The 25,028-nt window shown below is 40.2% G+C and overlaps 1 long non-coding RNA gene across 3 annotated transcripts in view; it reads right to left on the reverse strand.

The window, feature by feature from the left end:
- Positions 1-18,855: 18,855 nt before the first annotated feature.
- Positions 18,856-25,028, reverse strand: part of LOC102493165 (uncharacterized) — a 40,881-nt gene continuing 34,708 nt past the window's right edge. For all 3 annotated transcript variants that reach the window (XR_001370963.1, XR_335669.1, XR_335670.1), the window contains 3 exons: positions 20,690-20,839; positions 19,281-19,390; positions 18,856-19,168 (listed from right to left, as the gene is read on the reverse strand). This is a non-coding gene — a long non-coding RNA (uncharacterized LOC102493165). The remainder of the gene's footprint in view (positions 19,169-19,280; positions 19,391-20,689; positions 20,840-25,028) is intronic.

Below are 25,028 nucleotides of genomic sequence, written 5' to 3' on the forward strand. Positions count from 1 at the left end.
AAGGCTCCTTAAAGGAACCCGTCTGGGCAATCAACACAGTTGTTTCAGCTGCATGACACATTTTCAACCCCACAGTAAATACAGTTAATCTCTTGAAAAGATACTGAAGGAGAGTAAAGAAATTTCATTTTGAATATTCTACCCAGAGCTTTCAGCAATGGGGCTCAGCAGGGAAGACAAGCTGGAGATGGACAGTGTTGCATAGTACCATCATGTATGCAGAACCAGTCACAGTTCATAAACGAGGGTGCGAGAGGTGGCCTTGGAGCCAGTTCTGGTCATGTCTGGTCTTTGTGGCTCTGGTGCTGAGCAGAGGCCAGACTGGTTTTGTCCTCGTTAGAACTTTATGTGGAAGGAATCATCCACTTGTTACAAAATCGGAGGAGGTAACGTGCTTAGTACACTCAATTCCAAAACAGGTACATTGGGAACTTTGATAAGAAGAAGGTTTATTATCAAGTTGCTGGGCAAGGAGAAAGGTGACAGGTACAAATCCATCTCTCTGAAAGTGGGGACAGGTGACTATTTCTGGATTTATTATTAGTGTGTGGGGGCAGGGCACCTTTTGATTGGCCTTTGGGCACAGAGAGGTTAGATTCCAATTGGACATGCACAGAGGTCCTACATGCCTCTTTATATATCTTATGTTCTTAAAATGGCAGCCTTAGCATACTGGGATTAGGGATGTGTTTCTGGACTGTCAATTGTCCAGATTCCTTTAAGTCAGGAGCATACTATTCAGGCTAGCTCACCATCTTGAATTTTCTGAAGTCTTAGCCAATTCACACAGGTTTCTGGGCAACCTCCTGGAAGATACAAGCTCAGCTCCAACATAAGCAACTTTGCTACAAGTACCTTTGTTCTAAGTGGTCAGTGTCACCATATACGTCTTTGGGTCTGACTACTTTTGCTTAGTAAATGCACTTAAGTTTTATCCAAGTTGGCACATGTATCAATAGTTCATTTTTCTCCCTCCTTCCCTCTTTCCTTCCCTTCTTTATTTCTTCCTTCCTCCCCTCCAAGACCACAAAATGAATAGGCATCCTCCTTTGTTTGACTGGTTCATTGAACTTCCTTCCTTTCTCTCTCCTTCCTTCATTTTTTCTTTTTAAACTGAGTTATAGTTCATTGTGTGTATATATTATAATTATTCATTCAACTCTTTTTGGTATTTGGGTTGTTTCTTGTTCTTCATTATTATGATGTAAACCTAAATAGGTAAACTGAATTGGGCCAGCTGGTGATGTGGTGATTAAGGTGACTAGATCCCAAATGGCCAACAGTGTGGTTTGAGTTCCAGAACTGGTGGTTTTGAAAACTGTTGAGTGTGTGTGCATGTGAAAAAAATCCCAGGAGAACAGAGGACAAGGTATTGCAATGTAGCCATTCCCCTGAGGGGTGCTTTCTCACCACTACCCCCGCCTTGGGCAAATGCACATGCCCTATTGCAAGTTAAAAACAAAACAAAACAAAACAAAACCCTGTATTTGCAAATAGAGTCAGGATGGTTTAGTCTGGCTTTCTCAATTCCTGTCTTACCATGATTGAAAGTCACAGGGTAAACAACTTATATTATTAGTTGTACTGTGCTTGCTTGTTGTATTATGATGACTTTGAGGTTTTATTCCATTGAGTATACCACACATGTGCAAGTGTGACAGTCTGGTTTTTGGCAATGAGCCACTATCGTCTGCAACTCCTTTAACAGTAAAGGAGTATCTAGTAGGTTAGCTATCTAGCTCTTCTCGGCTCAGTCTTTCTTTAGCCTGTTCAGTCCTGTTGGTCTTGCCTTGGTTAGGCTCATCTCAGCTTCATGCTGTGAGCTCCAAGATGGAGGAAGTACTTCTGAGTTCTCATTACATGTGTTATAAACCCCTAGAGGAGGAAGCACCTTGTGAGTGCTACTTGAGCTCTGCAAGCTAAACTTGAGCTTGCAACAAACAACATGACATCAGTGCCTCATGTTTTTTCCCAACTCTCTGCATTTCTGTTTGACCCACCCTTCAGAGGAGAAAAGAACCTCACCAAACAAAAACAGACAAAAAAAAGTAAACTGAGTCCAATATGCAAAGCAAATACTTATTTGGACATAAGTTTGAGGACTGCAGCTGGCATGCATTGTGGATGAACGTATTGCAGATTGTTCTGAACATTCTCACCAAAGCCTTAGAATTCTCAAGCAGGTTTTAAAGCCAAAAACCACAAGCAGGAGGGGAGGGTTGAGAAGGGTTTTTATTAGTTGTCTTGAGACAATTATCCTTGGCTACCAGGGTTAATAGCAAAGGTGATGTCGGTTCAAGGTTGGACAGGCAGTCTCTGGGTAGATGTCCTTGCAGAAATAGTCCTTGAGTCAGGTTTCAATGGCTTGTGTGCAAGATTTTGTTCTGGCACAGTTGTCTAAATAATAGCTCTTGTTATCAGACATGCTACTGTGAGAAATTGCCCCCTCTATGGCTTTCCCTGGCTTGTTTTAAGTCAGGGTCGATAACTTCTTTTTTTAAAATAATAATTATTTTACTTTATTTATTATCATTTTTAATTTGATGAGAGAGAGAGAGAGAGGATGAGAAAGCAAGTCTCCAGGTCCATGACTCAAACCATGGCTGACCATGTGGGAGTCCAGCACCTTAACCAGCATGCCATCTGTGGGCCCCAACTTTATTTTTATTGTGATAAACTTTCACATAAATAAAACTGCCATGATCATTCATGTACAAGTCTTTACATATACATATGTTTGTATTTCTTTTGGGTAAAATCTGAGAAATTGTGAGTTGCATGAGGAGTATATGTCTAATTTTGTAAGAAACTGTTAAACTGTTTTAAAAAGTAGTAGAAGCTTTTTTTTTTTTTTCTTATAGAAGCTTTTGCCTTAGAGCACATGTGTTCAATGGGGAGAGAGAGAGAGAGAGAGAGAGAGAGAGAGAGAGAGAGAGAGAGAGACAATGAGAAGGAAAGTGAGAAATTGCTGCTCAGAGGGGACAGCCATGCTGCAATCTCCCCCTCCATTCTCCTCCTGTGATCTTGAGCAGACACACTCACACCCAGCATGATTTTGAAGCCACCAGGTCCCGGACCAGTGCTCTAACTGCTATACCACCTGCTGGTCCCAGAATCATTTTACATTCTCACTAGTAATGTATGAGGGGTTTCAAATGCTCTACATTCTTGCTGATATTTACTATTTTTAAATTCTGGCTTTTAGTATGTTTTTAATTATATTGCTTATAAATTATTTTTTTGGTTGCTCTAAAGTTTGAAATATTCATTTTTGACTTATCCCAGTCTATTTTTAAGTAATTTTATACCCTAAGTTAAGAAGCTTACAATAGTGTATTCATTTTCTCCATTCCATAATTGTGATATTGTTTATATATATGCCATTTCTTTTTATTTTAAAGAATTATATTAATTAATTTTATTTATTATTATTGTCTTAAAATTTGACTAGAGAGAGAGAGAGGGAAAGTGAGAAAATAAGCTGCTAGGATAAGTCCAGGACCTGAACCACAATCAGCCAAGAGGAAGTCCAGTACCCTAGCCACCATGCCATCTGCTGGCCCTATATATGTCTAAACATACACAATATATTACTATTATTTTTTATTTCAAACAATTACTTTTTAAAATTAAACAAAAGAAATTTACTTTATATTTATCTACATGTGCATTCTCTTTGGTGCTGTTCACTCATTTACATAGAAATTTCCATCTGGTAACATTTTTATTCTGGCAGAAGAATTTTCTTTAATGTGTCTTTTCTATGGTGTAGTGGTGGGAATTCTCTTGGGCTTATTTTCTTGAACAATTTTTTATTTTATCTTACTATTAAAAGATATCTTTGCTGAGCCTAACATTCTAAAACATCACTTTTGTTTTTATTCAGCCCTTTGAGATGTTGTCTTCTGGCTTATGTAATTTCCAACAACATGTATGTGGGTTTTTCTTTTTCTTTATTTGGGAGGAGAGATTTTTTGCTATAGGGCACATACCAGAAAGACGCAGAGAGACAGAAAGCAAGAAATCACCCCCTAAGGGTTCAGCCACACCATAATTTCTTCTCCTCCTTTCTCCTCTTGGGATTTTGGGCATGCATGCACAAGTGTCTGGCATTAGCTTAAGCCACCGGGTCTGGGACTTGAATCGCTGTTGACTATGTCGGAGTCCAGTGATGTGACTGCTACACCATCTGCTGGTCCCTACCTTTGTTTCTTAATGCAGGCTCTTTTTTTCCCACTCTATGGCTGTTTTTCAGATTTTCTCATTGTCATTAGTATTTAGCAATTTGTTTCTGATATATCATCTTGTGGCTTTCTTCATGTTTATGCTAATTCGGATTTTTAAAGCTTCTTAGATCTTTGAGTATTTTTATTTTTATCTTTGAATTTTGTTAGAAAATTACAGCCATTGTTTCTTCAATTTTTTTTTCTTGTGGACCATCTGTGTGTGTGTGTGTGTGTGTGTGTGATATTTTAGACTGGGTCTCATTGTGTCATGATTTTCCTCTCTCAGCCTTCCAAGTAGCTGGGGCCACAAGTGTGCACTACCATCCCTAGCTTTTTAGGATGGGCTGGGAATCAAACTTGGGCCTCCTATGTGGCTTCAGATTGCAAAGCAATAGGGTCCAGCATGTCTATTGTGGCTAGGACTCTTCAAATATTTTTGTGTCTCTATGTTTCTGAGATTCCAATTATTTGAATGTTAGACTGTTCCATATGCCTCATACAGTTCCATGAGACTTTGCTGATTTTCTTCAGCTGTTATTTTTTCCTCTCTATGCTTTCTTTTACATAGCTTTTATTATTGGATTCAAGTTTACTGAAACTTTTCTTTTGTGTCATCTAATCTTCTTTCATTCCCATTTACTCAGTGAAATTTCGAATACTGTAATTTTTTTTTACATCTTCCATATTACTCAACACAGTTATATTTAAATCTTTTAACATATATTAGTAATATATGTTTTCAGGAATGTTTCTGCTAATTATATAGTGTATGCAAATTCTATCATTGATATAGTCTTTATCTTGGTGACATTTTTCTGCTTGTTTACAAATCTAATAATTTTTTTATTAGACTTAATTTCAGTGATTGCTGAATATTGCTGCATTCCTTTAAAGAGTGCTGAACTTTGTCCTAATATGCAGTTAAGTTACATGTAGATCTGCTTGATCATTTCAAGTTCTTCTAAAAAAAAGAAGCATGAAGTCTAAAACATCCTTTTCCCTAGGCTAGTTTATTCCTTGCCCTTCTAGTGTTTGTCTGACACCATGCACCTAATGAATAACCTCTGCTTGGTGAGAACTTCAATAATTCCCAGTCACACATGCGCTCTGGGAGTCTTTAAACTTATTATTAAAACAAACAGCTTTTCCTTCCCCAGCATATGTTCTTTGTCCAGCCTCATGGAGTTTTGTCCTAGACATGTACAAATTCATGTCAAGGGATTCTTGGGATAGGTTTTTAGAGGCCTTTCTCTGAAGGTTTTTTCTCTCTGATCTCCTGCTCCACAAGTTCTAGCTGCCTTAGGTTTCCTGGACTATAATCTTTTCCCTCAGTTGAGCAAGCAGCTGGGTCGGTATGGGTTTCTCTTCTCTATTTTGTGGTCTGGAAGTTGTCTCTACGCTGAAAGTCAGCACTATCACCAACCATAACACTCATCTCATTCATTTCCTTTTAATGAGGGATCGCAGTCCTGCAGTGTCTTGTCCAATGTCTGAAAACATTTATTTCACACATTTTTGTCTAGTTTGTCTAGTTGTTTTTAATGGCAAGAGTGCAAGTCCTGTATCAGTTACTCTTTTATAGGCAAAGGTGGGCATGTATATTTTAAAATTTAATTCTTATGCGAACCCAAGAAGCTAGTGCTATAATTAGTTCTATTTTACTTTTAGGAAAACTTGAGCATTGAAGGTTTAGAAAATTAAAATAAATTTAGTTTAGCCAGACTTACTCAGTATTGGACCAATGACTAATTCATTTATTTAGCAAACACTGAGCACTTTCATTGCTCCAGGCAACAGGTTGAGTCTAGAATGCTGAATAAAGCGTGTGTGGTCTTTGTATTTATTGACTGTGGAGTTGCCTGACAGTGCCGTATTGTAAAAAAATTAACAAATATTTGTTGATTTGATATTAGTATATACACTTGATGCCATAATGGCCTCACCTGATGTGAGTGGAGGGCCTCAGTTCTGCTATCTCAGTACGCATACGTCTGCATGTTCCTGGTTCGTAACCATGCAGCTTTGGCTTGGTTGCTTTCCATGACAGGGAGCTTGTTATCACACAAGACAACACATCCTGTTGTGGAGGATAATTAACTGCAAAGTTCCCTAGCTAGGATGTGAGTACTGGGCCAGTGAAAAGAGGTAGAGATTGTTTTATAGAGGAGAAAGGGCGTAGAGTAGGGAACTTGGGAGCTGTGAAGATAGATTTCATTTATCACTTTTTCTACTGCTAGCTCAAGAGCTGTTCGTCTTTTACTCTCCTAGGTCCCTGTCTCCCTGTTCTTACTTGGCAGTTGGCTGACGGCTTGTCTGAATGCTGTGTGAGGAATTCATGAATGCTGTGTGAGTGGGGGACTGGGGCCAGACTGGTTCAGATGCTCGCTAAGATTCCTCCTCCTTCTGTGAGACTTCATCTTGAGCGGGCTTGCTGCATTCCGCTCTTTGGAAGCTATATTCACAGTCCAGCCTAGAACATACGAACGGCTAATCCCTGAAAGTGCACTTCTGTGCACGTTTGTTTGTGGTTTGTTTATAAAGGGTTTATTCTGTACTACATGATCTAATACCAGCTGGGCTGTTTCCACACTTTTCCTCTTATGAATCCTTGATTCCATCTTCAAATCCTGTTGGGTGCCTCTGAGCTGGAATTTCAGAGGTAAAAAAGTGTTCTCTACAGTAGGAGCTCTAAAAATCCATGGCCCAAGATTTGATTTGGCCTTTGGATGGACAGCCAGGAAATACAGGTCTATTTCGTCTGTGCTGTGTTTGTAATCTGAGAAGGCTCTTAAGAAAGTTTTATTTGTTTTAATAAAGCATTTTATTTTATCTTGGAATAAACAAACAAAAATCTAATTGAAAATAAGAAATAAGATTACCCTGTGAATAACATTCTTCTACCATTACTATGATTTCAGGCTTTGAATAACCTTGTTAATTCAATTCCGCTATGTGACTGGACTAGCTGAGTCGATGCTTAATCCAAGGAGACAATGGAGTAAATTGGATTGCTAGTAGCTAAAGCACACTCGGGTCCTGCTGGCCTGCTTCTCTCAAAGGGCACATAGACCTTGCAAACCTTTCATCCTTAGCCACAGGTACACCACCTTGCTCAACAAACTAGTGATACATTTGATGTAGTTATGATTCTTTGGCTATTGTACATTACTTTTCATGCGAATATTTCCAATGAAACTATAAAAATATTGGTTGTTAAGACTGAAAGTATTAAAAATCAAATAAATCTCTATCATGCCTAAGAATAAAGAAGCCTAATTCAATCATCCAGCTGGACTGATCACTATGAGGTCCAATTTTCAACTCTCTAGTCAAGAATTTGCAAGTCTATCAGTAATTCTAGTAAAAAGGTCCAAACTTCTAGAAAACGTAGTCTGACTTAAAATGTAGTATGATTTGAGATTTGAAATGCATGGCTTTCTATGGTGAGAAACCCCCAAACTCACACATTCTTCCCACTAATATCTTTTTCTGCTGAGTATGACTTCTTGACTGCATGCATCTCTCATTCACCATACATGTGTCTTAACCCTCAATACTAAGAAGCCGATTCAGTAAGAAATTGTCTTGACATGACCTTGCAATGAATAGTACTAATTATTTTTGCTTTCTATTCTTTTCCCCAAGCCATTCCTGCCCTTTTATCATTTTTTCCTCCTAAAGATTTAACCCTGCATATGAAAACAAATTTATTCTTTGAGAAGGATGGCAACTTCAGAGGTTACCCATTTTACTGTTTTATTTATTTATTTATTATAAACTTTTAATGTAAAACATAGGAAATAAACACACGAGCACACACACACACACACACACACACACACACATCACATGCATGGCTTACTTTATTATTATAATGTGAATACACTTACAACCATTACCCCATAATAGCATTTTATCACCCATACCAAGAACTTACCTGTTCCAGTTACACCAAAGCAACCACTCCTCTGTATATAGTGACGACTTCCTTGTTTATCTTCAGTTCTCTCTCTCTGGTGTGAACTCTCAGACAGCATAGTTGAGTCTCAATATCCATCCACCCCATGTGCCCCTTCTCTGTTCACTAATTTGATAGCTTTTTAAATCTCTTTTTGAATTTAGGGTTTTCCCCCCTCCCCATTCTACCCCTTCTTCTTCCTTACAGTTCACCTGTTGAGGCACCTGTGCTGTCTGGAGTCTGGATCTACTGAATGCACACTCACCTCCAGCCCAGAATGCTTCCTTTATAATCCATGCAAATTGAAAGCTGGGTCCTGAGGCTTGATCAACCCAGATTTAGATTCCGTCTTAGTTCATTATTGTGTGCCTAACAGAAATACCCGAGACTGGGTGATTTATAACAAATGGAGGTATACCTGGCTCATTATTCTGGTGACTGTAAAGTGTAAGTGGTGGGCCAGCATCAAAACATGGTAGAGAGAAGAAGAAAGTCAACAGGCATGAACAGAAAGAGAGACACCTGAGGGCAATTCTTATATCTATAATCACTTGCTTTCTGGGAACTTCCTCCTTCCCATGAGAACAACAATTTATCCATCTCCTGACATAGCACTAATTTATTTATGAGGGCAATGTCCCCATGTTCCAGACACTGCCCAACACACCTCACCTTTTAAAGGTTGCACCATCTCACACCACTGTCCTCACACTGGGCACCAAATTCCAAAATGTATCTCTTTGGGGGTAGTTAACTAGTATACAAACCATAGTAGTTCCACTGGCAAGACTAGAGGTGGCAAGATTTTATCTCTCTTTTTCTTTTCTTTTCTTTTTTTAACCAAGAATCACATGCTATTTGGTTTTCTTTTTTCTTTCTTTCTTTTCTATTTTTGCTGTTATTAGTCATAGGTACTCATTGCCTCAGTCTATTAATTCATTTTGTCTTGGTAATTTCTTTTCATTTATTAGCTGGGATACTTTTATAAAAAGAAATTTCCCAATACCTACTATTTAGTTATATACAAACAGTAATAAATACTGTATTTTCCCTTTTATTTCACTTTAGTTTTCAACATAAATGCTGTGTTCTTTCTCTTCACTTTCCAATTTTTAATCTAATTAATTAGTTCCATATCATTGTTCAAAGGTGGCCAATTAACTTTTAAAAAAATTATGAAAGAATGGATTTACATGTATTTGGTAGGTTTTAATCCACACTAATTGTTGTTCTTAATGTCACTCAGATTGTCCCATCTTTGGCCAGTGATCTGTAAGGCAGGTGCACTTGCTGGAGAGACAGAAAGACAGAAAGCAAGACCCCCCCCCCCCGCACCTGGGCCATGCTCTAGACTTGGAATCAGTCATTTCTTTAAGCATACTGGTTTGTTTCACTGGGAAATTTACTTTCTACTATAATGCAAAAATCTGTGTTGAGGGATACAGATATTACTAGAGTTGGTCATTGTTTCTAAGGCTTTGAGCCATTTTAGTGTAAACATATAGACTATGGACTGATATATAGATACATACACTTACCATGCATACGGTATGATAAGGACACGGTGACACTTTTGACTCAAAATGCAGCCATTAAAATGAAACAAAAGCAGACTACAAGGCATTTGCCAAACGTCTCCTAAACTATCTCTGAATCTTCTTTCTTCTAAGATTCCTGGATCCCAATGACATGGGAATGACAGGCTTTAAACATCCCATGGTTGTTTACTTGTTTATACCACCTTACACACATAATAGTCTCAGAATCGAAAGACAAATACTGTCACCGCCAGTGTCATTATTGAAATCATCAAACAGTTTTTGTGGCTGTTGTCCCTATTTTGTCCCCATTTTTCTGTGATATTATGTTTTGTCAGAGCACAGAGCCAATACGTACCACATCCTCTTCTCCTTAACTGACAGTGTAAGACTTAGGTGTAGAGGTACCTATTTCTTTAGAGCCTGCTACACATACTTACATCAGTGTCCCATCAGTCATTTTGGTTTTCTGAAGTTAATTCTTTCATGAGTTCCTCCAGCAGAGCTCGTGCTGCTGGTTACAGTTTGTGGCTTTTACACTTGGGAATCAATTTGTTGGCCATAAACCTTTGGCTCACTTTTTCTTTTATATCTTAAATATCATTCCATTTTCTATGACATAAAAAATAGTTGTCCAAGAGCCTGATGATAGAAAATATTGTATTTCCCCCCTTTAAAGCATGTGCTCTTTTGGCAGGTACCCAAATCTTTTTATTTATTTATTTGTTTTTGCTATAGGGTGTGTGTGCTTGCTGGAAACAAAGAGAGGGGAAATAAGAAATTACTCTCTTATGAGTATGTCCATGCCATAATCTCTTCTCTTCCATTCTCCTCTCTGGATTTAGGGCATGCATGCTTGGCATGTTTTTCAAGCTGCTGGATCTAGGACTCGAACTGTGCAGTTGGACATGTGGTACATTGCTGCCTTAGCCTCTGCGCCCCTCTGCTGGCTCACCAAGTCATTTTTTTTTTAAGTCCAGTAATTTTACTAAAATATACTTCCGTCATTCTGGGTCAATATTATCAGATGTTTTTTTTTTTCCAGAGGATAGTTTCAATGTGTGGTGTGTTTGTGTAGCTGTTTATAGAAGCAATATTTGAATGTTCTTAAGTACCTGTCAACATTTCAGTGGCACAGTGACAATGGATTCTGGAATTCCATGATCACTGCTGGGAATGGTTTTAGAGCAAGAATAGTCCAACTGAGGTCCGTGGGCCTCATTCACCTGTTTCCTTGCAGCTTGTGAGTTAAGAATGGTTTGTACATTTTCAAATGGTTAAGTTTGAAATGGTTGTGTAAGTGTTTACGTAATAGCCTCAAAGATTAAAATATTTACCACCTGATCTTTTAAGAATAAATGAGTTGACCCGGTTCTGAAAGAACCATCACAGTAAATGAGGGTAAGTGCTGCCCAGGTGGAGCTGGGACATCAGAGCCTGACTCTGCCAGTCCTGGGAGCCCCTGTCTCCCATCTCCTACTTTCTTTCTGCTGCAGACATCTTTCAGAGCTTCCCGTAGGGATTCCGTATCTAGGGACCCCTAGATATCTTTCCTATTTGTTTCTACCTCTCTCACAAGCTCCCCTCACAATGGGACCTGATAAATTCATTAACATTCAGGTGTAGGGACCAGCAGTTAGCGTAATGGCTATGTTGCTGGACTCCCACGCTGGACTCCCACCGCAGTTCACGTCCTGGACCCGGTGGCTTAAAACTCATGCTGTGCACGTGTGTGTGCGTGCCCAAGATCCCGAGAGGAGAACGGAGGAGAAGGGATTGCTGCATGGGTTCCCCCCTGGGGGGTGATTTCTCACTTTCTGTCTCTCTCTCTCTGTCTGGCGAGCGAATGCACCCTATAGCAAAAACCTCTCAAAAAAAAAATTCAGGTGTAAAAGATTCCTGGAGAATGCTATTCTTTCTAATTAACTTTCATTTTATGATGGCAGACATGTGGTACATTGCTGCCTTAGCCTCTGCGCCCCTCTGCTGGCTCACCAAGTCATTTTTTTTTTAAGTCCAGTAATTTTACTAAAATATACTTCCGTCATTCTGGGTCAATATTATCAGATGTTTTTTTTTTTCCAGAGGATAGTTTCAATGTGTGGTGTGTTTGTGTAGCTGTTTATAGAAGCAATATTTGAATGTTCTTAAGTACCTGTCAACATTTCAGTGGCACAGTGACAATGGATTCTGGAATTCCATGATCACTGCTGGGAATGGTTTTAGAGCAAGAATAGTCCAACTGAGGTCCGTGGGCCTCATTCACCTGTTTCCTTGCAGCTTGTGAGTTAAGAATGGTTTGTACATTTTCAAATGGTTAAGTTTGAAATGGTTGTGTAAGTGTTTACGTAATAGCCTCAAAGATTAAAATATTTACCACCTGATCTTTTAAGAATAAATGAGTTGACCCGGTTCTGAAAGAACCATCACAGTAAATGAGGGTAAGTGCTGCCCAGGTGGAGCTGGGACATCAGAGCCTGACTCTGCCAGTCCTGGGAGCCCCTGTCTCCCATCTCCTACTTTCTTTCTGCTGCAGACATCTTTCAGAGCTTCCCGTAGGGATTCCGTATCTAGGGACCCCTAGATATCTTTCCTATTTGTTTCTACCTCTCTCACAAGCTCCCCTCACAATGGGACCTGATAAATTCATTAACATTCAGGTGTAGGGACCAGCAGTTAGCGTAATGGCTATGTTGCTGGACTCCCACGCTGGACTCCCACCGCAGTTCACGTCCTGGACCCGGTGGCTTAAAACTCATGCTGTGCACGTGTGTGTGCGTGCCCAAGATCCCGAGAGGAGAACGGAGGAGAAGGGATTGCTGCATGGGTTCCCCCCTGGGGGGTGATTTCTCACTTTCTGTCTCTCTCTCTCTGTCTGGCGAGCGAATGCACCCTATAGCAAAAACCTCTCAAAAAAAAAATTCAGGTGTAAAAGATTCCTGGAGAATGCTATTCTTTCTAATTAACTTTCATTTTATGATGGCAAAGGAATGGGTGACTAATTTTTGAGTTCCAAGATTCAGCTGCTTTGTCTATAGGTGTGTGAGTGTGGAGGTGAATGTGGAAGGGATGTGTGATATGTGTGTTAGTGTGCATATATGAGAGTGTGCTTGTGTATGTGAGTGTGTATATGTGAGTATGTGAATGTATGAGTGTGTCAGTGCACTCACATGTGAGTGGCAATGTGGACAAGCATGTATACATAAGTGTGCATATGTGTGAGCAAGCATGAGTGTGTGGGTGTGACTGTGGTGACAATGAGATGGCAGAGCTTTCCCAGGCTCCTGAAATGTTGGACAGCTTCTCTTCTGAGTTATCCACAGGATCCTGCCCCAAGGCCTTGGTGGACAATTTGTGGAGAGTACCCAGTGTCCACCTGTCAGACCAGGCAGGTACAGCAGGTGCCTGGAAAGGAAGCAGGAGTACCAGCTCTCCCACACGCCCAGCTGGAACCCACTTCCCTCTGCCCCTGGGCTAGCGGGCTGTTGGGGCACCGAGAGTGCAGACCTCAGGCTCTGTCAGGATTTTTCTGAGTTGGCCCTGATAGATGAAATAATGGACTACGTTCTAGAGCAGGAAGACATAAGCTTACAAAAGTATCCAGTCTCTCAAAATTGCAATTCCAATAGGATTTTCTTGGAATAGAATTAAATGATCACGTGGGGGGGGGAGTAAAAATATTACCTGGAAAACAAGTAATACAATTAGTGAGAGAAATTTACACTGAACATTTACAGAAAACCAGTGTTGTGTTAGCATACAAGTGAATGAATTATTGTAATAGGATAGAGGGTCCAGAAGCAGATTCTAATGTATGAGAAAATACAATTTATAGTAAAGTAGAACTGACATTTTATGTGGCAAAGTTGGATGTTGGACAAACGGTGCCGGCACTACCTATCGGCTGTCCATCTGGAAAAATATAACATTGGACTCCTCTGCTGGGTCATATCCAAAAATAAACTATAGCTGGATTAAGGATATTTAAAGTGTCTTTAAAAAGGTTAATGAGAATGTCTATAATGAAGAACCTTTTTTTGGGCACCAAAATAAGCTTGTAATTACATTTTATATGAACTTTTTGAAGCCCCCTCATAGGTTAAGAAAAAATAACTAAATATGTAAAAGTAGTTTTAAGGAGGAGGAGCTTGAGGAGACTTTGTTAACAAAGAAAACTGGAGAACTCTGGGGTAGCAGATAAATACATTGCTCTATATGAGCACTCGGCAGAAAGATGCTATGAGCAAGATTTTAAAAAAGATTTGGGAAATATGTTTGAATGGAGGTGACAAATGATGTCTTATAAAAATGGCAAGAAAAAGAGAACAATGTGACAGAAAATGGGCTCAGGATATGAACAGGAAGAAGATCCAGGAATTTTTGCTCAAAACAGGACAATGGGTGTATAAGGAAGCTTAGGACAGCATGGTTCGTGGGAGAAAACCACCCCCTCTCAGTTCAGGGACTGCTTCCGTTCTCCCAGCTCCCAGCTATTCCCCAGTGGCCCTGTGGCTCTCCAGTCTGCCCTGGCCTCCTTATTTTCTCATCTGGCTCTAGCGGAGGCATCCTTTACCCCTGACAGGCATCCTGGGCCCTGCACTCCTGGCCAGCTTTCTCATGTGGTTGCAGCAGTGTCTTTCTTCCTGACCAGCCTGGTCACCCTGGAGGTCAGCATCATGTGCCTGAGCTGCTGTTGAAATGGGGCACGCGTTGCCCACACAAGAGTTTTGTTTGCCTGTTCCCCAGCCTTTTACAAAGCAAGTCAACATTTAAAAGCTGGTATATTAAAAAACCATTTTTATTGTATTTTTTCCTCCTAAAATGGGAAGATATGGCCATTCTGTGCCTGATGTCTGAATGGCAGCTGGCAGCGCTGCAAAGTGTCCCCTCCCAAGCGCTCCCTGTGGGCATTTGAATTTGCTGCCCCGGAATCTAGCTCCTCATGTGCTCCCGGGAGCCCTGGGACACATCCTTGTTTGGAATCTGATGTTTCAGGGCCCTATGAGGTGTTGGGGATCAGTTTTTATTGCGTATTCCTGTGAACCTTGCCTTTGCTCTGATGGTTTTTGCCTTTAGACTCAGCAGACTTGACTCCTGTACTGTTGGCTATCTACACACATGTACATATACACATACATACATACATACATACACACTTATATATGTACACAGTGTATGTGTATCTTTATTGGTACACATACATGTGTACACATACATGTATGTTCACACACATACACACAGTAATAGCTTTTAGGCTATATCCCTCCTGGGAATTCAGACTTTTTTTTTTTTTTTTTCTTTCTTCCTCCCTCCCTCCCTCCCTTCCTTCCTTTCTTCCTTCCTTCTTTTCTTCTTTCTCTTTTTAAAATAATTGTCACAAGGGCCCATGTACTTGCCAGAGAGAGAGAAAGAAAAACACACCCTAATGGGGCATAGTTATGCTGCAATCCCTTTTTCCTCCATTTTTTCATCCTGTCGGGATTTTGGACATACACACACATGTGTCCAGTATGTTTTTCAAGCTGCTAGGGCCAAGATATGAACTGTGGTTTGTCATATGTTATCTGGTTTCCAAGGCGCAGAACTTAATCTCTGTACTAGAGGGCCAGCCCGAGAACTGAGGCGGGCAGGAATAATTATGAAGCAGACCCTTCTGCTGCCTCTTCAGCGTGAAGTGGATGTGTCTATCCCATCCTGTACTTTCTCCCTCTCTGGAGATGTGTCATCCTCAGTCGTGCTGGGCATCCCTGGCAGAGGCAGGCCTCAGAGAGCCATGTGTCACCAGATCTGCTGGGGAGCTCCATTTTACCAGCTCATATTTAAAAAAGAAACTTTCAAACTCATATGAAAAAATGACTCAAATAAAATAAAATGGTTTCTTTCTTTTATAGTAACCCCCCCCCCCACAAGATACATTTAAAAATCTCTGATCTACAGAGAAATAGAAAAGTTATGGGATGAAACTTTGCAAACATATGGATGAACTTATTTTTTAGTTATACTATTTTCTCTTTCTTTCTTTCTTTCTTTCTTTCTTTCTTTCTTTCTTTCTTTTTCTTTCTTTCTTTCTTTCTTTTTTTATTTAAATTTTTGCCACAGGGCTGTGCACTCGCTGGAGACAGAGAGAAAGAGAGACAGAGAGAAAGGAAACTGAGAAATCACCCATCAGGGGAGATGGCCATGCCACATTCCTTCTCCCCCCATTCTCCTCTTGGAATTTTGGGCATTCACACACATGCGCCTGGCACGTTTTTCAAACTGCTGGGTCTGGGACTTACACCACAGTCAACCATGTGGGATCCAGAGGGTTAACCACCATGCCACCTGTTGGCCTTTAGCTATATTTTTTAACAAAGCTTTTGAGTTTCTCATGGGGATAGATGTGACTTCTTGTGCTTGGCTTTGATGTCATCAGAAATAAACTGACAAATACATGGTACTTCTCAGATACAATCTGAAGTCTTTGAGTACTTTTCTCCCTCCTCTTGTGTTTGGTCCAGGCCTGTGCTATGGCCATGTCTGCAGGACACTCTTGGCTGACTCACTGATTCCAAGTCATTCCCTCAGGAGAGAAGCTAAATGGGGCTACTTTCTGTATTTTTAGCCAGCATGACATGCTTTTTTCTTGAGTCTTTCTAGATTCTCCTGCTGGTCCTGGAGTTCTGTCCCTTGATCAGCTCTTGTTGTAATTTCCAGCCTGAGTGTGAGCAAAGTGGCTATTTTTCACGATTTGATCTTTTTTAAAACACTCAGGGTAACAATGGTATTAATAATCCCAAACCTGCTGCTCTGCTTAGTGGCTCCATTTGTCCATCTACCCTGGAGTCTTACAGCAATGTTGTACCAAATAGGAGCTTTCCTGAGAAAATCTGGGAATGGTTTATTGACTGACCCAGGTGAGAAGAAAAAGAGCATCATGGACTTGGGTGCATCTTGAAGATGGGGAGCTGGAGCCCTGGGCTGGTGAGAACCTGGAGTCCGGCCCTGCTTCCTGCTTCCATGGAGCCCAGAGCCTATATCACTTTCTCAATTGTTTGCATCTCTTACTACACTCCACATGTGTGACCTGTGGCTGACCATGTCTATCCCTAGTGTTCTTGAACACAGCAACAGTGATGGCAATTTTGAAAACCAACTCAAGTATTCACTTCCTGCAAGAAACTACCTTTTATTAGACATCCACTGTGGGACAACACTGATAAATATTTCACTTTTGACACTCATAGCAGTTCTATGAAGTAGATCTGCCTCTTTCCTTGTGAGATAGATGAGTATTTGAGCATTTAGATAGCCGGCTTGGAGCAGGGCCAGAATGAGACTGAGACAATGCCCAGCCTAGGGGCAGCCTGTAAGTGCCAGGGTTGGAAGCTTCCACCTGCTGCCAGATGACCCGGATAGGACTTGCGTCCCACTCATTGACTGGGTGGCTCTAACCTTTTGGGACTGTTCCTTTTCTGTGGAATGTGGACAGTAAAGTACCTCCTTGTAGGCAAGAATTTTGGGGGAGACAACTTCAGTCTGTGTTTCAATGAGCGTATATTTTCCCAGTGACCAGGAAGGACCCACAACCCTTTGCTCTCTCCCACCCAAGGGGCACATCAGAAGCATGATGTCATGGTGCCTGCTTAACACCTCTCACTTGCTTCTTCCCTTGGGATGTAATAGATTCTATGCTGATCACAGCTCTTGATCTCTCCTGCCCACCACATTCTTGCTGGATATCCACTCTTGGGTGGACCCAGGAGTCTGCAGTGAGCAACTTCAGGTTGTCGCTTGTGCATTTCCTTCCCAGACTCTCTCAGACACACGAACCTCCCTGTCCACTTGCTGTTGCCATGACAACACATATTTGTTTCTATTGGGCACTGTTAGGGGCTGCATTATGTTTCCACCCACTACCCCAAATCTGTATGTTTAAGTCCTGACCCCCAAGACCTCACAGTGGGCCTATTCAGAACTAAGGTCTTATCAGAGATAATTAATGACTAAATGAAGTCATTGATTAGGGTGTCACTAATACAGTGCAACTTGTGTCCTTGTAAGAAGAGGAGATGAGGACACAGATTCGCAGAGGGACAATGAGGTGAGGACACAGAGAGAAGATGCTGTCTGTAAACCAAAGAGCAAGGTCTCAAGAGGAGCCAGCCCTGCCACACCTTGACTTTGGATTTCTAGCTTCCAAATGTGAAAGAATAAATGTCTGTTGTTTATGCCCCCTGTCTGGTGCTTATGGCACTCTGAGCTGACTCATGCAGGATTAAGTGTAATTTACCAAAGTCAGTGTAGGTTCTCTGTCACGTGGAGGAGCAGAACGAGGGGGACAGAGCCCAGTGAGTGAGAGCTTCCTCTGCTCCTGCCTTGAGTCAGTCACTGAACATAGGTAGGAGGAGCCTGGAAGGGACAGAGATACAGTACATTTGCTCAAAATATTTTTACATAGAGGAACTCCTTTCTCCCCACTCCAAATACAATTTCAGCATAGCATTTAAATAGATAATTTGTACATTTTAGTGAGAAAAAAAATACTTTCTTTTTTCATGTTTAGATATTTCCACTTTTTTATTTTTGAGGAAAAGGAGTGTGATATCCAGAGTTGTGGCAATGAATTACAAGAAGTCTCATTGAATTCAAGGGGAATATCCTTTTACTTGGTGTCTTTCTGACTTCCATATGGCCTATCCTTTGAGAATGAGTTAAGCAGAGAAAAGACGTGTACAGAAAATAGCTGAGATAACAAGCAAAGTTTAGCACTCACAGGTTTCTTAAAAGTTTATTAATTTTTTCTATGAGAAGGAAACAGAGGAATAGGAACCCCCAACAGGGTCTCCACACCATAATCTCTCCCCAGTCTCAGCTGGTCTGGCTCACTGGCATCATGTAGAGAATTCCCAGGCCATAAATCCTGGACCTTTGCAATGTAGGGCCAGTCGTACAACTGCTGCACCACTGTATGGCCTATCAACGATATTTTTAAAAACAAACTGAACAAATTATGTTAATTTATTTTAGCTGAGAAACATACAAACAAACTTTTAATCAATTATCTCACTGGGTTCTCTTGAAACATGAAATGCTATATCTCCAAACCACACAGATTTCCAAATCTCACACCATGTAGTTATTTCCTGAATATTCTACAACTTCAGACAAGGACGGGAAAGCAGAAGACATCCACATGCTCAATCTTAGACCGTCAAGTCCAGTCCTGTAACCTATATAACTGGGGTCCAGGACGCGTGCTCACTTCTGGTTGGTGCACAAACAACAGGAGAATCGAAAGGACTTTCACTTTCTCAGTATCTTCACTATGCCAGAAAGTAAAATTGTAGTCCAATCAACTTCTAGCTTAAAGTTTACTACACTTATGATGAATTGTCACTGAATAGATCAATAGTTATCCTTAGAAGCCCAGATTCATTAGTAATGCTGGTCCTCCACTTTTCCTCCTGTTAAAAAAGAAGTAATACAAGAACAATGTTTGGTGTGTATTCGAAGCTCAATAAATATTTTCAATATTCGTTCAATGAATGGATGAGTTAACCTATACTGGACACCTACCATACTGTATTCACTGTGCCAGGCAATTGAGATACAGTGATGGAAGATGAAGATACAGCCCACTTGGATGTACTCATTCTGCTAGTTAATTTGTTGAACCAAGTGGGTATCTAAAAGAAACACAAAGAATAGTAAGAATAACCTTTTGTGGACACAGATTCCATTATAGTTCGCCCTACTTGTTCAGCAACTGTGGCTCTTTCGCAATCATGGGATATCATTTAAAAATTTTAAAAAGAAATCATAGTGTGACACTTCTTTGCTTTAAGCCCTAAATAATCTCTTCTGTACAAAGAATAAACACACTCACTCCTTCCCAGGACCAGCAAGGGCCCGAGGAATCCCTCTGCTGGCATCGTAGCCTTGACTTAGACTACTTGTCCTGTGGGCCCAAAAGCCACTGTTGAGTTTTTTAAATTAATTCTAAGTCCTTTCCTAACTTCAGAATTTTTACTTCTTTGCACATACTCTTTCCTAGCCTAGAATGTCTCTCCTCTCTTTTCCTGGTCTTCACTGCAGAAGCACACATTCACAAGCATATTTACACACACACACACACACACACATGCACACATGTGCATGTATGAGCACACTCTCACACCTGAGCACACATGTACCCATGTACATACATGCACACACATGCTCACAGTCCTCCTCCCTCATTCCACCTAGCATATTTTCCCCCTCTTTTTGGTCACAGATGAAAGGCTTTCTCGACAGTTGTAGAGAAGAGGTCTTGGCCTCCCAGCTGAAGTGTTGAGCTCTCGTGAACTGTCTCACAGTTTCTTATACTTTTCCTTATGCTCTTTCTCTCCTATAAAAATGCTGAATTTTACATGATCATTCCTTGGATACATCCCCCTCTATGAGGGAGAGAAAATATCCATTATGTCTACCACTATTTCCCTCTGAACTAGTATCCATCTTTACCACATCACCAGTTGTTGAAATTAACATGTAAATTAACAAAAGAAAGAACTACTATCTGACACATTAACTGTTGTTTTGATAAAATGTATACACAGATATTTTGAGCTTTCTTTATCAGGAAAATGTGTTATCTTGGAATATTCCATATTTTGCTAACTAATGTTCATAAGTAACTGGGAATGAATTTTTAAGTAGTTTGAACTATAGGACAGAGTCATCACCAGAGGAGAGGAAATTACTCCTTCATATCATTAAATGAGGTCTCCTAAGAACAATTTGGTCTTAGTTCCTTTGACCTTTGGTAATTGTGAATTTTTCTTACATGCAAATGAGATAACTTAGATACCCTTTTCCTGGCCCCAACATTAGCACTTGATAAGATCATAAACAACTGTAATGGAATGCCTTTTGTTTGTGTAGCATTTAATTGATTACAAAATGGTGGTTTCTATGTGCAGCAAGGAAGAACGCATTCTTACTGGTACTTCATTATACATAGTCCTGGTCTTGGAGAGCCTTTCGGCCCTGCTGTGTGTTGTACAGTCTATTGCTGGTTCACCGCGTAGGCCTACAAATTACCACCTGTGGGCCAAGTCTGGTCTTCCACCTGTTTTTGTGTGACCTGTGAACTGGAAACAGAGTTTGTATTTTTAGGGGGTAGAAAAAAAATCAAAAGAATACTTGCTGGCACATGAAGAACAAACAAAAATCAAATCTTAGCATCTATAGGTCAAGTTTTATCGGAACCCTACCGCTCTTTTTTTTTTTTTTCATAACTTCCTGTCTATGGCTTTTGTTAATGGCAGGGTTGAGTACTTTTGACAGATACAGTTTGAAAAGCTGAAAATATTGTCTTGGTGTTTATTTATAGGTTTGCCAATGCTTTGCTGACACGATGACACCTCCCGTCAGCTGAGCTTCTCTTCCATATTTCAGCATCTCAGACCCAAAGCAATCTCTTCTGAGAAGACTTCCTGGCACCCAGCTCAGTCCAGGTCCCCACTCTTAAGTTCTTTTGACCTCCCTAGTCCACTGTGATTTTTTTTTTTTTTTGAGAGCTTTTTGCTATAGGGTGTGTGCGCCCTCCAGAAAGACAGAGAGAAACAGAGAGACAGAAAGTGAGAAATTATCCCCCAGGTGGGATGGCCATGCTGCAGTCCCTTCTCCTCCATTCTCTTCTTTGGTCTTGGGCACACACGCATGGTGTGGGTTTAAGTCACCGAGTCTGGGACTCGAACTGCGGTCGACTACACGGGAGTCCAGTGTCATAGCCATTACGCCAACTGCTGGTTCCTCACTGTGATTTTTCACATTAAACCTTGTTACAGTTAATACTGGTGGGATCAGAGGATTAAAATCTATTCTCTTTTATAGACTATAAGCTTTATAAGTTTGTAATAAGACAAGGTCCACAACTATTTTGTTCACCATTATGTCAGCAGTACTCAACACAGTACAGAAATCGTTTTTAGAATTAAAAACTGAGGTTTTCAATAACATCGTGTTGGGCCAACAGGTGGGATAGTGGTTAAGCTGCTGGACTCCCACATAGCTAACTGCAGTTTGGGTCCTGGACCTGATGACTTGCTTTCTTGCTTTCTCACTTTCTCTCTCTTTCTCTTTCTCTTTCATTCTCTCTCATGAGCACAGGCACCCTATAACAAAACTTTAAAAACATAGTAATAAAAATAAGATAAATAATTAAAAATAAATAAATAAATAGCATTTTGTTCAGAGGAGAATAACTTCATATACAAGAGAAGGGGCCAGTAAGAAACAGTCAACCACAATCCATCTTTTGTACCATCAACCTTCCATTGTCATGGGCCACAAGACATCATGGCTAATTAGATCCATAGGCAACAAAGCTTCAATTTTAAGCCAGGAAATCTCTGAGAGATCACTAATTAGAAATAAAATTCCCAATGCTTCACCAGTTGGCAGAAATTTTACTAAACCATGGAGCAATAGCAAGCAACCCAAATAACAATTTCATGTGAATTGGGTACTTTCACTACATACATTGGGGCTAGATTTCATGGGCGTATGACACAATATTACTATTAGACCCATTTTACAGATGCAAAATACAGGCAAATGAGTTAGGTCATTGTCCAGAATAGGATTAGGTGTGAGTCTCCTTTGATAAATATCCATTCCAAGAGTCTGGCAATTTCTTGGCCTTTCTGAAAGTTGTAGTGTGCTTTCAGTGGCATGTAGAAAAGGACAATGACCTAATTTGTTTGCCTGTATTTTGCATCTATAAAATGGGCCTAATAATACTTGTTGTGTCATAATGCCCATGGATCATAAAGTTGTCATGAATGTTATTTAAAGAGTTGTCATGAATGAAATAGTAATATTGTTCCTTGCTACTGGATATATTAAAGATGTAAATTTAAAAAAAAAGAGCAATGAGAGGACATCCCTAACCCAGTGGGTGCTGAAGCCCGCAGAGGACCATACTTGGAGCCAAGGGTATATTTATAACACTTCCCTGTTAAAAGGACCATTTAGAAGGTATTTTTCTCAAGATTTCCCTTGTGTAATTCTGAAGGGCAAAGTAATTTCGAACCTAGAAGCACAATGTTTGCCATACCACCTTGTAATGGGAATGATGTCAACTTAACTGCTTGGGGCTTCTGAATTCAGAGCCAAGGAATAACATGCTGTGGACTGCTTTTCCAACACCAGGCAGTGTTTACCATACACAGTGACTGCAACTTCTGATCATCATCCACAAAACAAGTACCAATCAATTTATTTTCCTCACCTCCACAGCCTACTTTGAAACCTGATTTTTTTTTTTATCTTAAAAAATACATCCAGGACCTCCAGTTTTACCTTTACTATGTAAAGAACTAAAAAAATTGTTACTTCCATTTATATAGCAAGGAAAAAGATCAATATAAAAAACTTTTTTTTGGCCCATTACAGAACTAGAAAGATACAGCCAGCAAGGTCTGCCTGCTTGGAACTGAAGTCACTGGGACATATAGAAAAGACAGGAGCACTTAAAGGGTCTACATTTTGTTAAAGTCATTGAGCTATTTTTTCCATGAGCAAGAGAAATAGACATAGAGACAGAAAGAGAGATAGCACCTCCAACAGACTCAGTGCCATAATCCACGCCCAGCTTCTGCCAGTGTTGCATCACAGGCACACGGAGCCCCGTGCACTCAGAGAGGTCTTGGGATGCAAAGCCAGAACCTTCCCACGTGGGTCAGCCTCTCAGACTAGCAGGCTTTACTGCTGTGCCATCGTCAGCTCCCTTAAGGGGTAATTTTGACAAATTGTTAGACACTGAGTATGGACAGGAGGAAGGGTGAGAAAAGCTCAAGGGCTGCAATCCAAAGAGGCTCCATATTTTATTTATTTATTTTTATCCCCAAGAATGCTACCAAGTTCTTATATCAAAGAACCAAGAAATATCCCCCTGTATCTGACAGACGGAGGGAAGAGTGATCATTTTGAACATCTCCATAATGAAGGAAATCCAAGAGAAAGGCTAGACCAGAGCCTTATCTAAGCACGGGGCTTCCTTCTTTTACTGAAAGGAGGAATAAGACTCAAAAACCATTTGTAAAGATCACAGTCCAAGGACATTGGTCAACAAAATACTAAGATTTAATCTTAAGATTTTAGAATGCTTCACCTTTCCATATTTTGCCACCATCGTGCATTCACAGTGGCCTAGAGCTAAAAAGGTTGCAAGACACAAACCCAGAGAAAGAAAAATTCTCAGGGAAGCACTGAGACAACAGGGAAGGACAAAAACGAGGATATTGGAGGAATATAAAGGTTCTGACACCTATGTCTGCAGCCCGCCTTAAACAGCACTGCTCTTAACAGAATGAACTTACAACTTAGTACCTCATTCCGCTCATTTTTAAGAACATGCTTAAAGTAGTAAGAGCAACTATTTATTTTTGGGTGAGTATAGCATAGAGATAAATGAATAAGTTATAGCAATGTCACAAAGAACTTATACATTAAGAGGAGATAAAATGATTTCAAATAAAATGCTCAACTAAAACTGGAAAAGATGGAAGAAGAGAATGAAGACACAAAAAGGGGCAACAGATTGGAGGCAACTGTAAATACGGTACATAAGGCAGATAATAGCCCAAATATATCTATAGTCACTTTAATATAAATAGTCTAATTACGATGAAGAAAATGAAGATTGTCAGTGTATTAAAAACCGAGAATCAGGCCAGCTAGGTGGCATGGTAGTTAAGGGACTCCACATGGCCAACTACGTATTGCGAGTCCTGGACCTGGCAGCTTGAAAACACGTTGGGTATGTGTGCTTACATGCCTAAAATTCCTGAGAGGTGAGAGGAGGAAAAGGGATTGCAGTATGATCATCTCCCAAGCAGTGTTTTCTCACTTTCTTTTTTTGTCTCTTTTTCTAGCAAGCACACATACCCTGTAGCAAACTGAAAAAGAAAAAAAAAAAAAAAAGAAAACACAAAAGAAAGAGAGAAAGAGAGAAAGAGAAAGAAAGAAAGAATCCCCCCTCCCAAGTCTCTTAAAGACTCAGAAGATAGTTTAAAGTAAAGTGATAAAAAAGATACATTATTCTAACATTAATCAGAAGAAAGCTGGATTAACTACTCTCCAAGGCCTGGGGTATTTATCTCTTAACTTCAAATATCACCTATTCAGAAAGTCACTTTCCAGCTTCCTGTAACTTTATTTTTCTTTGGAGTGCTTGTAAACTCTGACACTGGTGTATGCTTATCCACCACAATTATATCCCCCCACCTACGTAAGTATGTGTGGTGTGCAAGAGTTTGCCTTCTCTACTATAAT

This window comes from Tupaia chinensis, unplaced genomic scaffold (genome assembly GCF_000334495.1).
Source record: "Tupaia chinensis unplaced genomic scaffold, TupChi_1.0 Scaffold000492_1, whole genome shotgun sequence".
Lineage (NCBI taxonomy): Eukaryota > Metazoa > Chordata > Mammalia > Scandentia > Tupaiidae > Tupaia > Tupaia belangeri.